General features: G+C 48.7%; 1 protein-coding gene across 5 annotated transcripts in view; it reads right to left on the reverse strand.

Annotated features, from left to right (window-relative positions):
- MYO9A (myosin IXA) overlaps positions 1 to 14,959 on the reverse strand; it is a 1,208,318-nt gene that overhangs the window by 217,245 nt on the left and 976,114 nt on the right. The gene's annotated exons all lie outside the window — the stretch shown is intronic.

Below are 14,959 nucleotides of genomic sequence, written 5' to 3' on the forward strand. Positions count from 1 at the left end.
GACTTCAAGTCAATCTCAAGTTCGGAATCTGACTCTGGAACAGAGTTGGCCTCTTCTACTTCTGCCTCCGACGCTTCAATGTCTTCATGCTCGGATTTTTCGCGAAAGATATCTGGAGTGTGTTGAATTTCTCGTTGTCGAGCCTGGCGATCGCTTAGAGTTTTCTTCGACCGAAACGACTTACATGCATCGCAGTCTTCTTCCTTATGTTCCGGTGAGAGGCACAAGTTACAAACTTGATGTAGATAAGTACAAGAGTACTTGGCACGGCAAAGAGGACAGAATTGGGATGAGGTTTGTGACATCGGCAGAGGGGTAGATCGAGGTGGCTATGCCCGTGGGCCGTGCTGATGTGTCCGACGGAAGATAAGAGTTTTTCCTGATCGATTAGAAAACCAGAGAACAGGGAAACGCATTTGAGAACAATACTGTTGAGGGTAGAGTGGATTGCGCACAGAGGTGAGCCTCAAAAATGGTTTGGAACCAGAGTGCAGCAATACACATCAGAACCCAATGGCAGAAAAAAACAATTTAACAACGGAATCAATGCCCATGCATACTATCACTGAAAGAAGGAGTCACCGTACCTCGTGACTGGAAACACTTCCTCGAAGAAAAACAACTTGCAAACATCCGGACCCAACACTAGATCGCCGGAGTATGCAAAGCATGCGTATCTACAGCACACATGCCTCGAATATATGTATATCTTCAAGACAAACCGATGTGGAGTTAAGAATGTAAATAAATCTACACTTAATATACTCATGATTTCATGGTAGTGTATATTCTGGAACCAATATTTTGACTGGGTGATATTTAAAATTCGGTACAGTAGAGCACCAAACACCACAACACAAAGGAGGAGTTATTAAGAGTAATGCCGGGAAGGAATACGTTATTTACGTACAGTAACATTCTTCTGATAGAGACTTTACCTTGCAGCAGATTCCTCACCTTGGAAATATTTCTCAGGCATCAACTTGGATCCGGAAAACTTTCAGCAGTACCTCTGCGCCCCGGTAGGTGGTGTGATGCAGCTCTGCACCAACACAATCCCACTCCAGAAGTGACATGCATAGCCTATATAGGTGCCATTCCCTCTGGCTGACATCTGTTGCTTTTGAGACTGCCCATGCCCCCCAGACGCAGAGCCGTAAAAGCAAACTGGTATGACCAGTGTGCAGATTCCTGGACTTGGGATCTTATGACTGGACAATCTAATCATCGAACAGACAGGATGGATGGGTCAGCGAGGAATCTGATGCTTGATAGAGTCTCTACCAGAAAATAAGTAACTTTTCTATTGAGAGAGATTTCTAGCTGCAGATGCCTCACCTTTTGAATAGATACTAAAACAGTACCTATTTGGAATTGGGCTGTGAATGGATTCAAATCAAAAAGTCCTGTAGAACTGATAGGGCAAAATCCCTTCTCGGTGGTGTAATTGTCCAGACAAAAGAGCTTTTTGAACGTTTGGAGGTACATTCATGCAGCTGCCTAGCAAATGTGTAGGACAGTAACCCTTCGTGCTAATGCAGTGTAAGCAACCCTGGCCCTGGTAGAATGAGAATGCTGTCTTTTTGGATAATGTTTTTTTAGCCGATGCATTGCTGAACTTGATGAAGAGCATGATCCAGGGGAAGATGGTTCTCTTCTGTCCAGGCTTGCTTTTTTTATCCAAGTGAATAAAGAGAGTAAAGTCCACCTGGTGGTATTTGGTACAATCTATGTATAAGCTCAGCGCACTGTCTGCTCTGTGTTCGAGTATCTCCTCCTTCTTAGGAGGTGTGAGGAAGTGCACAGGACACTAGCAGGGTGATAGTTTGACTGATGTGTAACTGTGTCAACTTTCGGAAGAAAGGATGCCTGAGTCCACAGAACCAGTTTGTCTGGAAAGAAGGTGGTGTACAGCGGGTTGCCACAGCTTGAAAGTCACTCCATGCTGCACCAATATTATGGTGCTGAGGAACACTGTCTTGAGGGTGAAGAGCCATAATGGACAACTGTGAAGCGGCTCAAATGGAGTGTAATTAAAAAGATGAGGACAAAGTTAAAGTCCGACTATGGCATGATGATGGAAAAGGGTGAAAACATATTGTAAACCTTTCAAATACCTCATAATGATGGACTTGAATAAAGAGGGCTGATCTGGCAATCACAAACAAAAAGCTGATAGAGCTGAAAGGTACCCTTTAACTGTGCCCAGGGCAAGTCCTTACCAGGCAAGGGACAATACAAACAAGAAAACGTCAAATAACCTGGCCGGCAGGTGGGTAATCTGCAGAATAACGTAGAGAGCCACAAATTTGTCCCAACAACAGGCGTTTGCAGTTTTTGTAGAGGGACGCCTGGCTGCCAAACTAACATTAACCACCTTTGGAGCAAGGTTAAAGTTGTTTGGGGGTCGCTGCTCAATCTTTAAGCATGAAGGTGGAGATTGCGAAGGCTGGGTACAGAACCCTGCTCTGCCACTGTGACAGCAGATTGGAAGACAAATGCTCAAGCCAAGGATTTCTGGATACTAACATCTCCGTGCCCAATCCAAGGCCATTACGATGACTTGGGTCAGTTTGTTCTCGATTACCTTCAGTACTCGGGGCAGGAGTGTTATCAGTGAGAAGGTATACAGGAGTCCCGAGTCTCAGAGAGTGATGTCTTGACACTCCAACATGAAGAAGTGCTGACATTGTGTGTTCTCTGAAGTGGCAAACAGATTGAGCCAAGTTTCTCACCAGTCGTGGAAGAGACCCTGCTCACCTCCTGGTGTAACTGCCACTCGTGATCGGCTCAGCGCCAATGGCTGAGCTCGTTCACCCTGGCATTAATTGATCCTGGCAGGTGGTTTACCATCAGGAACATTCCTTGGTGGTCCAACCAATTTCAGAGGTGCAATGCCTCCTGGCACTAGGTCCATGTTTGTTGCAGTACCACATGGAGGTGGTGGGGTCTCTGAGCACTTGTACCAGCCCACCTTTATTGATTGGAAGGAAGTCTTTCAATGTCAAATGGATGGCCCTAAGTTTCAGAAGGTTGATATGGAGCCAGCACACCATCAAAGACCAGAGGCCTCTGATCCCCACCTCTCCCAGATGGGTAGCCATACCCAAATGTAATGCATCTGTCACCAATGTTCTCTATGGACTGGGAAGGGAGAGGGGTCTGCCACAGAATCAATTGAGGACCAGCAACTGCCACTGAAGACTCTTTACAGTTTCCTCTGACATCTGAATGTGGTCCCCTTGATATTGGGCAATATAAAACTTCAGGTGCCCCTGCAAAGCCCCCATATGACACCATGCGTGCTTGACTAGTAGGATACAAGAGGCCAGCAGTCCCAGCACCCTCAGAGTTGATTGCACTGAAATCCAGGACTGAGGCTGAAAGATCAGTACAATAGAACGAATGTCCTGGACTCTCTTTCCTGGGAGAAAGGCACGAACCAAGTCAGGAGTGAATTTGGCATGTTGATAGGGCAACTCAAAGATGACAAGAGGTTCACTGTTGTCTGGAGGTGGTAGACCACTGGCGAGCATGCCTTTAACTGCCATTGAGGTAGGGGGTAGACTGACACTCCAGAGGTGTGATGCCAAAACCAACAACCCTTTCGTGAACACCCGAGGGGCACTGGTGAGGCCAGAAGGCAGCTCAGCAAACTCAATACTTTTGTCCCATCAAAAACCACAGGTAACACCGGTGAGCCAGAAGGGCACATATATGGAAATAGGAGTCCTGCTGGTCCAATGCTACCATCCAATCAAAGCATTTTGGATGTTTCCTTCTAGAGGAAGCCGCTGAGAGGGTGCAGGTCTAAAATAGACCAGAGCCCTCTGTCCTTTCAGGGCACAAGGAATTGGCGGAAGTAACAACCACAGCCCACTTCTGGCACTGGTACCCTTCTCTATAGCCGCTTTGGCTGAAAGGTCTTTCACTTCCTGCCAAAAAACAGCAAGCAATTGGGGACATGGTGGAAGGAGCAGCAGTGCAGAAAGGAAGAGGTGGACACACCTATCTAATTTTATGGCCTGCCAACCCAGCAAGAATAGTTGGATCCTGCTACCTACTAGGTGGCCGTGCTCCACTAAGTTCACGCTAAAGGTGTTTTGCAGGTGGGGCTTTGGGGGTTGTGGTAGAGGAATGGGCAGCCAGTTGACCTTGGTCCAAGGGGCAGTTGGTACCATGGCCGCAAAACTGCTGGGCACCATGTAGGGGTTGGATTGTCTGGTGACACGGGGTACCTCTGCCAAAACCATGAAAGGACTGGTAGGGCTGTGACACTGGTGAGTTGGGGCAGATAGGCCTAAGGAGGCTCTGTTAAGCCTTGTTAAATGGCAAGAAGTGCTGAACAGATGTTCATCCTGGTCAGAGAACTTCATTGAACATATTTGTCTTTACCTCCATAGTGGGGAGCTGGAGATCAAGGGCTTCAGTTGCCATATACATTGCCATGGCATAGGTAGAGGGCCCCTCTGTAGATGGAAAAAATAATTGAGAAATGGTTTCTAAGAGACAAGAGGAGGCTCCGGATTCATGTTAGGAGGAGCAGAAAGAAAGGAACTGGCGTGATCACTATGGAGTGGCGCATACATGGGCTCTGCACGCCACTTCTGGAGTGGAACAGTGTCTGTGCGGAGCTGCATGGTGCCACCTACCGGCGCGCAAAGAAAGTGCTGAAAAGTTGGATCCATTCTGGTCCCTGGGGAATCTTCAAAAGTTCAGGAATCAATGGCTAGAAGTCTCTATTGACATGACTACATGCCCACTAACAAAAAGGAATTATTAAATGACATAAATCACCATAAGGGGTATGAATCATCATTTAAAGAGCACCTTAAATGTGTTTTGGATTTTCAATAAATTTGCTTTCAAATTTCAACATTTCTGCTTCACAAAATACACATTTTCGATCAAATATACACTTTGCATTTTGGAATAATACAATTCTTGTGTTTTTCTGTAAAGAAAAACGAGCCTTTTTCCTTCCAAATCATATTTCAAGCATTGTCCCAAGTACACCTTCAGCACAGGCAGATTCAGTCACATCTACCAGGTTTTGCTATCACATGTTTAGGCAGCCCACCAAAATGCCTACGTTATGCTCACCATTTTGTTAGGGATACAATTATGCCACTGCTGCCCACTGTAATGCTACGAACCATAGGCAAACCATGCTTACTAGACGGCAACTATAGCTGCCAATATGCCAATCCAAGGACACTAAACATGTGCCAAGATTTAGCATTATTATGCTGGTTTCAACACTATGTCAGATATGGAAATAATTCTGGCAAACATAAACACCTTATATTCAGGCACCAAATCCATTTGGTCTTCCCTGAAATCAGCAAGGTTTCCATGGACAGACAATGTCTTTCAAGGAGAGAAACCACACCAGACACATACTCAACACATACCTAAATGTACACATGCACATAGAAACGTTTAAACCAATACACATACATACAGTCACACCTCATTCCTAACATCTGAAACAAACAAGGCCAATACCTTGGTACACTCTCTATCCAGCATTTGCCTCTCCTTGCTACAGGATTGCTATCAGATGTTCCTAACACGCATCCCCTATGTTTCTGGCTGTCCCACAATTTAGCTACTCCAGTCTGGCAATTGCTGGTACTTCTTTCTGGTCAACCTTTCACATGCATTTTATGTCTGATAGAGAAGGACTGTAACAGTGACCATACTCCATGTGACTTTGCTAAATTGAAAGTGGCGACATGGTAATGTTGCAGGTTCTGCAGACTGTCAGTGTGCGTTTAATTGTAATCATATTGCACTGCCATTGATTTGGCTGGAGGTCACTCCAAGGATATGAAAATGGTAGAGCTGAATTCTTACGAACCAACTAGAACCCTCCGCTCGGAGGGCGCTGGACTGCTGACAGTCCCTAGGATAAAGAAGGCCAGAATGGGTGGACGCTCCTTTGCACTCCAAGCAGCTCAACAGTGGAATAAACTTCCCTCTGCACTGAGACTGGAGAGCAGTGAAACACGGTTTAGGGCTTTGCTTAAAACTCATTTATACTCTTCATAAATTCTAGTAGTTTGTCTGCTGATCCAGGGACAGTGTCAGCGCGGGGACACGCCGCGATGGCGTTACTGAGCGCTCTATAAACTCTTTATTATTATTATTATTTAATTCTTTAATATGGCTACATTCTCTGAATTACATACGTGCTCAGCTGCACTTCAGTGAACTACTTCCAAGGTTAGTTGGTGAGCCAACAGTAGCTTCCAAGCCTCCCATTAGTGACCCCGGGCATTTACAATGCGGATTAAATCGCTTCTTAGCTCTTGCACTAATCTACTAATCCTTAGCATAGCTAAAGCAAGTATTACTGTTTCTATTTCAATATTACATAACTTACAACTGAAATTTGAATGTTATCAATTTAACAATAGTGATATTTAAGAAATCGGATGCAGTGTTAAACAAAACCTCATTAAAAATTGCCTGTTCGTATCAGATACATGTCAATCCAATATTGCTCTGTCGTCAGCTCAGTATATCTATTTGCCGCTGTGGAAAATATCTTTAATGTGCTAAACTGGTTAACCCTACAGTGAAAACTTAACATTCACTTAGATTAATTTAAGTCTTTAGTACAGCCAGTGAGGGGAGGGGAACAGTTCTGAGCAAATGACAGCTAAGTTGTGAACTTTAAAGTGCCAACAGAGCGTTCGTTCTTTATAATACTTTTAGCTTTAGTCTGACCCAGGATAATGAACATGCTCTATATACCTTAACATCAGAGTTCCAGCCTAAAAAGGTTAGGTTAGGGTCTTTCTCAGGCCATTGACTCAACTAAGTTTAGCCTCCGAACAATTGTTACTAAAAACAGCCCTTGATTTTAAAGTTGGAAACATATAATACAGGGTAGAGTGACATACAACCATGTCAACTGTTAAATAGTTGTAATTCAGTTACTGCAAATGCAACCGTTTGCTTCTACTAAGCCAATCTGGGTTCCCCAGAGACAAGAGGACTTAAATAAGACATCTAGGATGTTATATGACTTTCCTCATAAAACATTGCTATTTAGATACCAGCTATGAATACTTTGCCAAAACTTAACTGTCAAATAGTTATCAACAGTGTAACTTTCAAGTGTGTCACACAGATGCTGAATGCCTAGAAGTGTCTGGGCAATGAGAACTACATCACCCCAGTAATCAGTCCAGAGAGCCCCTAGCCATCAAATTAGCAGTAGAGACCCGATCAGACACTGGAGTAAACTCGCTCACTTCTGCCCAGAGTGCTGAAGAAGATCAGGCGCGGCCGGGCCCAAGTCATCCTTGTGGCTCCGGACTGGGCACGAAGATACTGGTATGTTCGACGAATGGTGTCGATTCACCGAGCTGCGATGACTATGGTCCTGCGACCGGTTCTTCGACCTGGACCGTGCACGGCGCGGGCCAAATGCCGGAGCTCGAGGCGCTTACGGGACCGCTCCCGCCGAGCCTTCGATGTCAAGGCCCGGCAGTCGGGGCACGACTTGTCGTCGTGGTCGGCCCCAAGGCAATACAGGCACCAACGGTGGGGGTCGGTAACCGACATCCGGCGGTTACATTCAACACAGGGCTTGAACCCGGGGCATCCCTCCCGGCACCGAGAGTCTACCGACTCGAAAAAGGACCCAAAAAGTATCGAAAAAGGTAGTCAAAAAGTGACTAAGAAGTACTGCTTTTTCCGGATCTGTGCTTGCTGGTGCGGAAAAAAGAAGAACTGACGTCAGCGCGCGAGGGCGGCGTCTAAGTACTCCGGTGACGTCATCCCGACGCCAACGACAGACGCAAACAACGCCTACCGATGAGCAGGGGTACTGCTACGCAAAACTTTCCCGAGCCAGTCTGACGCCTGGGGACATTTTAAGGTAAGGAATCTAAGATACCTATTTATTTGCCACTCCCAGCTAAATAGAACACCTATGGAAGGTATCTTTACTGACCAGTATCCTGATCAAGTAGAGCCAAGTATTATGTATGGTCACCTTTACCACAAAACTAAGCCAAATGTTTGAAATTCGTTAATTAACACTGATGAGGTTACCCATGTATCTTGTACATACAAAACTGTCCATTCATGAAGCTCCCTCCACAAAATCTGATGAGACTGAACATCCTACAACAGACTAGGATGCTCCTTAAATTAGTCACATTATACAACACATCTGGACACTCCTCAGATTAGCCAAATTCTACAACACATTTCCTAATAAATGTTAATTAATGCAGTTTGAGCTGTCACAACTAGAATGATTAGTGACCTTACCTGCTCCTAACGAAGGCAAACAACTTCAAACATTTCATTAAATATATTGTTTGAGGTTGGGGGTGCTAGAGGGCGCGCACACAGAATGGCCGCCTAACGGTGAGGCTGCTGTACCCTAGAGCATATATCCTTTATTTATCCTTACATGCTGGAAGCTGAACGGTCCTGAAACCTGCTAGTTTTGCTGTGGACCCGATCCTCCTTACTCGGTCCGAGTTTAGAGCGAATCCAGGCAGCGGTGCCTGCACACTGGGCTGAGTCTGTTCCCCCCGTGCTGTCGCTGGAGCTGCATGAGGGAGGTGAGCCGGGCTGACAGGTCTAGGCGAGGCCGGGGATAACCACGAGGTGGTGGGCCTCGTCTGCGGGCCCCGGTCAGGAACATCCGTGCCACAGCTTTCCTGACTACGGAGCGGTCGCGCAAAATCCCGCCTTGTGCTGCAGGCTGCTTCTGGTGCCTATCTGCCGCTTGGAACGACGAGGGCTGATATTGCCGTACTTGGATCCTGCCCTGAGCTGCTACGAGCTGCAGCCCTCTGCTGCCGGGGGACTGGCTGGTGACATCGGCGGGGATTGCCGGTGGCTCCCGTGGGAGGCGTCCATTGAGGGGTTCTGGCGCCTGCCTTTGCCGAATGGAGTCCCCAGGTGCCACGCTGCAGTGCTGCTGTCTGCAGAGACCGAGATCGCCTACGATATCTCCCAGGCACCATCGGAGGATCCTGCTGCTTCTGCCGCCATTATTGTGGGAGACCCGATGCGCGGCAGCGCTGTACCAACTGTGAAGTCCCGTGTTGCCGGTTAGTGCACCTGCGGTTGGGGCGGACTTGAAGGGTGGCCCCACATCACTGACATTATATCTGCCTCCACTGTACTGGGTTCACGCACCTCCTAGCACTGATATTGAGGCCGACTCCACTGGCGGCACCAGACGGAGAGCACTGTGTGAGGCCGATTCTTGCTTTCTGCCGGCAATAGACGACGCCCCCACGGACTGGGGCGAGCCTTCTGAGTTATTGTGACACTTTATCCTTGTGGCTGTCTTGCTGATGGTTTGTGGAACTGGTAGCCCAGCACACCCATGTGTGATATTGCCTCATCCTGAGACGCTAGTGGGCCACGTATATTTCTGTCGCTCCTGGCGTGGGCAGGCGCGGTTGTGCTGGAGCATATTGCGGAGGATTTTGCCCCCACTGCAGGCCTTTGAGGGGTCTGGCATACTCACATGGGCTGGGAGACTGGCCGCGGTGACACGATGGTTAGGCAAGACAACCGCCAACCGAAGCAATCCCTTGAGGCCACAAAGAGGGGGCAGAAGGCGACAGTCGAGAGGCCCAGCGTGAGCGGAACAGGTGCAGCTAGCACTGCCCCTCCCCCTGAAAGCCAGGATCTGCAGCAAATCCTGCAAGAGATGCGACAGGGCTTCGCCACGGTGGTGGACAAAGTGGACAGGATGTCATCTAGGATGGATGCCCTTGTCCACAAAGTTGATCACCATGAAGAGAGAATCGGGGCTACTGAACAACGTATCTCTGACAATTATGATACCACGGCCTCCCATACCACTCAACTAGCCCGGATGGACAACTTGCTGCGGGTCATCGCGGCTAAGAATGTGGATTTGGAGGCCGGCAGCAGACGCAATAACATTCGCGTCACGGGCGTACCAGAATCCACAGATACGGATGGAATGGAACTGTATGTGGAGAAGATGCTCCTAACGTCCATTGGGGAGGAGGCTCTCTCCCCGCAGTTCATCGTTGAGCGAGTGCATAGATCCCTGGGCCCGATGCCCAAACCGGGTGCGCCGCGAGACCCATAATGGCCCGCTTACTGAACCATCGCGACCGCGACACAGCCTTGAGAGCGGCACGTACAAAGCAGAATCTCTCCTATAACGGTGTGAACTTCTCCATTTATCCCGACTACACTCCAATGGTCCAGGAGGAAAGACGCAAGTTTATTGAAGTGAAGAAAAAGTTGCGCATCGCACAGATAGACTATGCCTTACTCTATCCGGCGATACTCCGGATCACGCACCAAGGGAAGCAGCGCTTCTTCACTAACCCGCAAAAAGTGGAAGACTACTTAAAGGCAACCAAGAGGGCGCAGAGGGGGATGCATGAACATGGCGCGGGGAGACGACCCACCTGAATCGGATGGAGACGCCTGAACCATCCTAGTTGTAACGTATACCGGACTTTGGGCGGCGGCCCTGCAATGATGAGACAATGATTCCTGTGCATAACGGACTAGTACTGATACTAAGACAAGGGACAGTGACCTACTTCCAAGGTAATGTACTCCAGGGTCCACTACCCCTCCTCAGCCCCATTCGAGGGTGGTACACGCTGAGAGGCTAGAGGGGGGAGTTGTGGTTGTGTGCCCTTTGATGCTGTTCCGCCTGCGGGTATACCCTATACTTGGGTTTTGACTTTCGAGGTTTGTTTAGATTGGGAGGGAGGGAAAGTTGGTAGGGATACAGAGAGCCTCCCCAGCAAGTTGGGGCTGCTGAGGAGAGTAGGGGGGAGGGGTGGGGAGGGTACGGGCGGCTGCTGGCATGATTGGGGTGCAGTAGTGGGAGGGGGGGGGCCATGTTTACAAAGGTTTTTTCTTTACAGTGGGGGAGGGTCTGTTGTATGGAGCGTGTGGTAATATTTCTCGCCTGAGTAGAGATGTTCTTTTAGAATACGATATGGCATGTTGCAATTCTAAAGAGTGTTCTTTAACCTATGGGGGGGATAGGACTTGATGCGGAATTGAGTTGTATGTCATGGAATGTCAGGTGTCTTAATAATGCTAGGAAATGCCGAAATGTGATTGCATACTTGGATCGTCACCAGGTCCAAATCGCCATGCTGCAGGAGACGCACATATCACCACAGACTCGCACCACATTTGCAAGTAGGTGGGCCGGTGCCCGCTCTTTCTAGTCATACTCCTCATACGCAAGGGGGGTGACTATCCTGATCAGACGCAACTTCCCCTTTCAGGTGGTAGGTGAGGTCTCGGATGCAGAGGGACGCTTTACTTTTGTGTGGGGGCGTCTTGGTCGCAACACTACTACTTTGGTGAACTGCTACGCCCCTAATGTGGATCAGCCTAATTTCTTTACCACATTATGGGGCAAAATCCTCGACATGGGGTCTCAGCATATCATCTGGGGGGGGGGGGGGGGGGGGGGGTGACTTTAATGTGGCGCTAGTGCCTCACCTAGATAGAGCAGATGGAGTGGCGCTTTACAAGCCCAAATCCAGAGAAGCACTGGTGGGTGCGATCGAGGAGGGAGACTTGGTGGATAGCTGGAGACACCTACATCCATCCCGCAAAGAGGGCACACACTTCACGTCACTGACTGGTACTTGGGCACGGCTGGATTATCTTTTGTTGTCTAGAAGAAGGAGTGTTGGTGTGACTAGGGTGGAACACTTACCTAGGACATACTCTGATCATAGCCCGGTTCTGATACGCCTGCAGGTGCCCGGTTGGGACAACCCCCGACCGCATTGGAGGTTACAACATGCGGCACTGATGGATACGGTGTTTTGCACCGAGCTAGGCGAGGAGATCGCTGCATTTTTCCCTCGCAACAAGGGGTTGAAACCATCTGGGAGGCGTTCAAAGTTACGGTCAGGGGATACTGCATATCGAAGAGCTTTGGAGTGCTGCGCGATATACAGCGCACAATACGCACCCTCGATAGAGACCTGAAAATGTCTGGAGCCTAGGATGATAGTGGGTGACAAATCTGAAGCACACGCCGAGTTTAGGGACAAATTAACTAAATATGAGGAGGAAGCGGCCAGGGAAGCTAAATTTAAAGGAAAATACTGGCAAGCGAGAAAATATTGTGAGGGAGATAGACCTGGCAGGGCACTAGCAGTGCTGACCCGCGCTCCCCACACCTCAAATGCGATCCTCGAGGTCATAGATAACCAGGGCCAAACTGTTAGGGACGCAGATGGTATACTGTCTGTGTTCGTGTCTCATTATCATGCGCTGTATACCACTGCCACAACCAATGACGTACTATACGACGACTTCCTCAGGGAAGTAGCCCTCTGTTGGCTCAGTGACGCTGACAGGTCCTTCCTCGCCACTCCCTTTGAGTTGGATGAAATCAGAGATGCCATTATGTCACTCCAAAATGGTAAAGCCCCTGGCCTCGATGGGCTACCGGCAGAATTTCATAAGGCATACATAGATATAATGGCTCCTGTCCTTCGAGAGATATTTGAGGAATCTTTGGCTGACGGGATCCTTCCTCGCTCAATGCGAGAAGTCGTTATCACATCGCTCCTTAAGCCTGGTAAGAGCCCTAACACCTGTGACTCTTACCGCCCACTATCTCTTTCAAATTGTGACGTAAAAATACTGGCTACGGTGCTGGCCACCAGTCTATCCCTCCTTATGACCCAAATTATACTACCTGACCAATCAGGATTTGTCCCTGGTCGCTCCACTTCCCAAAATCTGCGCAATTTGTTTTCCTTGATTCGTACGGTGCACCCAGATCTCCCAGTTGCGGCGGTCTTCTTGGATGCCACTAAGGCCTTCGATTCAGTCGAATGGCCGTATCTATTTACTGTTCTGACCCGTATGGGATTCCCTAAGTTATTCATCTCCTGGGTCCAGTTACTTTATATGCGGCCTTCGGTGAGAGTACTGATCAACGGCTACATCTCTTCCTCAATTGAGATCACCAGAAGCACCAGACAAGGGTGCCCGCTGTCCCCTCTCCTTTTTGCGATTGCCGTTGAGCCCCTGGCTTGTAGGCTGCGACAGCTGCATCGGGAGGGTGCGTTTCGCTGCTTTCAGCGTCAGCTTGATGTGTCGCTATATGCGGACGACATGACACTTTATGTCAAAGACCCGTCGCAAAATTTGAACCCCTTGCTGAGGGAATTTGTTGTCTTCGGCAGACTGTCTGAAGTACACATCAATTGGGCTAAATCGCAGTTCTATCCCCTTACAGATGCAGTCACCGACTTTCCGCTGGATTTTCCCTTAGAATGGTGCCGAACAAACTTACGCTTCCTGGGTATTCAAATAACGCGAGATAAGGATGAAACATTGCGGCTCAACTATGGAGTTGCAATCACAAAACTCACAGCATCAGTTGATCGCTGGATTTTTCTTCCCCTGTCCATGGCTGGGAGGGCATCGCTTATTAAAATGGTGGTGCTGCCCCGCTTTTTGTATCTTTTTCTTAATATTCCTTATTACCTGGGCGTTTTTTTCTTCAAAACATTAAGGACGGAGCTGTGCAGACTGCTCTGGGGGGGGTGAGGGGGGAAGGCATCCACGACTCCGTTGGTCGATATTGATTCAGCCATATGATAAGGGAGGCATCGATATACCCGATTTCGAGGCTTACTATGTATGTGCGCAGGCACATTACGCCTATCATTGGATGAACCTCACACCTTTTATGCTTCAACTAGCAGTCGAAGACTGGATCGCGAATCCTCTTCCTCTGAGTGGGCTCATTCATTTACCAGTGGCATCCATAGAAACGCTGTTTACTACGGTTACACGCACTGTTGATGTCTGGCGTCGCATGACAAAGATGCTGGGCTGCGCCATGCCGTATTCCCCTCGACTGCCATTGACATACCACCCTACACTGGAACTCCTTCAGGAGCGTTGTTTCCAGGCACTTTGTCGACGATTGCAGGTCACCTGCTGGGGAGACCTCTTCACCGATAGCCAGTTCAAAGCAGTGGATTTGTTTTTTTTAAACTCATAACCCCACTCCTCTCGAATCATTCTACTACCTGCGACTGCGGCAAGGGATAAAAAAAATTCTGCCCGACTTTCCTAATGAGCCTGGGGTCTTGTGCCCTTTACACTTCATGCTGTGCTCACAGGACGGCCTGCACTTGGTGTCGGGCATGTACCGGCACGTCAGAGCGTCCAGAACGGGGCTGGAGAGCTCGGCCCGATCACACTGGGCTGCCGACCTGGCAGTGGAGATCACCGAAGACCAGTGGACCTACTGCTGCGACCTCACGGCTCGAATTTCCGCCAGCTGTAGGCTCAGGATGATTCACTATAAGTTCCTCCAACGCTTATACTACACACCGGTTAATGACAGATGTGAGCGCTGTCGCGCGGAGCATGCTGTATTCCTGCACTTGTCCTGGGAATGCCCCTTGGTCCACGCCTACTGGCAGCAGGTGCATGTTGCCTTTGAATCCATGATCTGAGTACCAATAAGCCCTGACCCTTTATTAATGTTGCTGGTGTACACACCACGCATCCCTAAGACCTGCAGGAAATTCCTGGACATTGCTCTACTTCTTGCAAAACGTCGCATGGCGTGTAGATGGGGTCGTGGTAGGGCACCGAAGTTTAAGGAGTGGCTCGCAGATCTAACTGTCAGGAACAGTCCACTATTTTCGCTGAGACATTTCCGATCTCCAGTAAGCCTAGGGATGTCTGGGGCCCTTTGACCACATATTTACTTGCCCAGGGACTTGGGGATGACTACACATCCGAGGGGGATTTACGGGCTGATGATGGTGGACAGGCAGCACTTACCCGGCCCACTTCATGATGCTACCTGTGAGCGGGGTTTACTATTGCAAACTTACTACATGTACGAATGCATAGCCGTGTATCTCATACCTCATGTTTCTTGTTAATCTGCAAGGAAGTCCAGTTTCCTACC

The sequence above is a fragment of the Lissotriton vulgaris genome, chromosome 2_2 (genome assembly GCF_964263255.1).
Source record: "Lissotriton vulgaris chromosome 2_2, aLisVul1.2, whole genome shotgun sequence".
Classification (NCBI taxonomy): Eukaryota; Metazoa; Chordata; class Amphibia; order Caudata; family Salamandridae; genus Lissotriton; species Lissotriton vulgaris.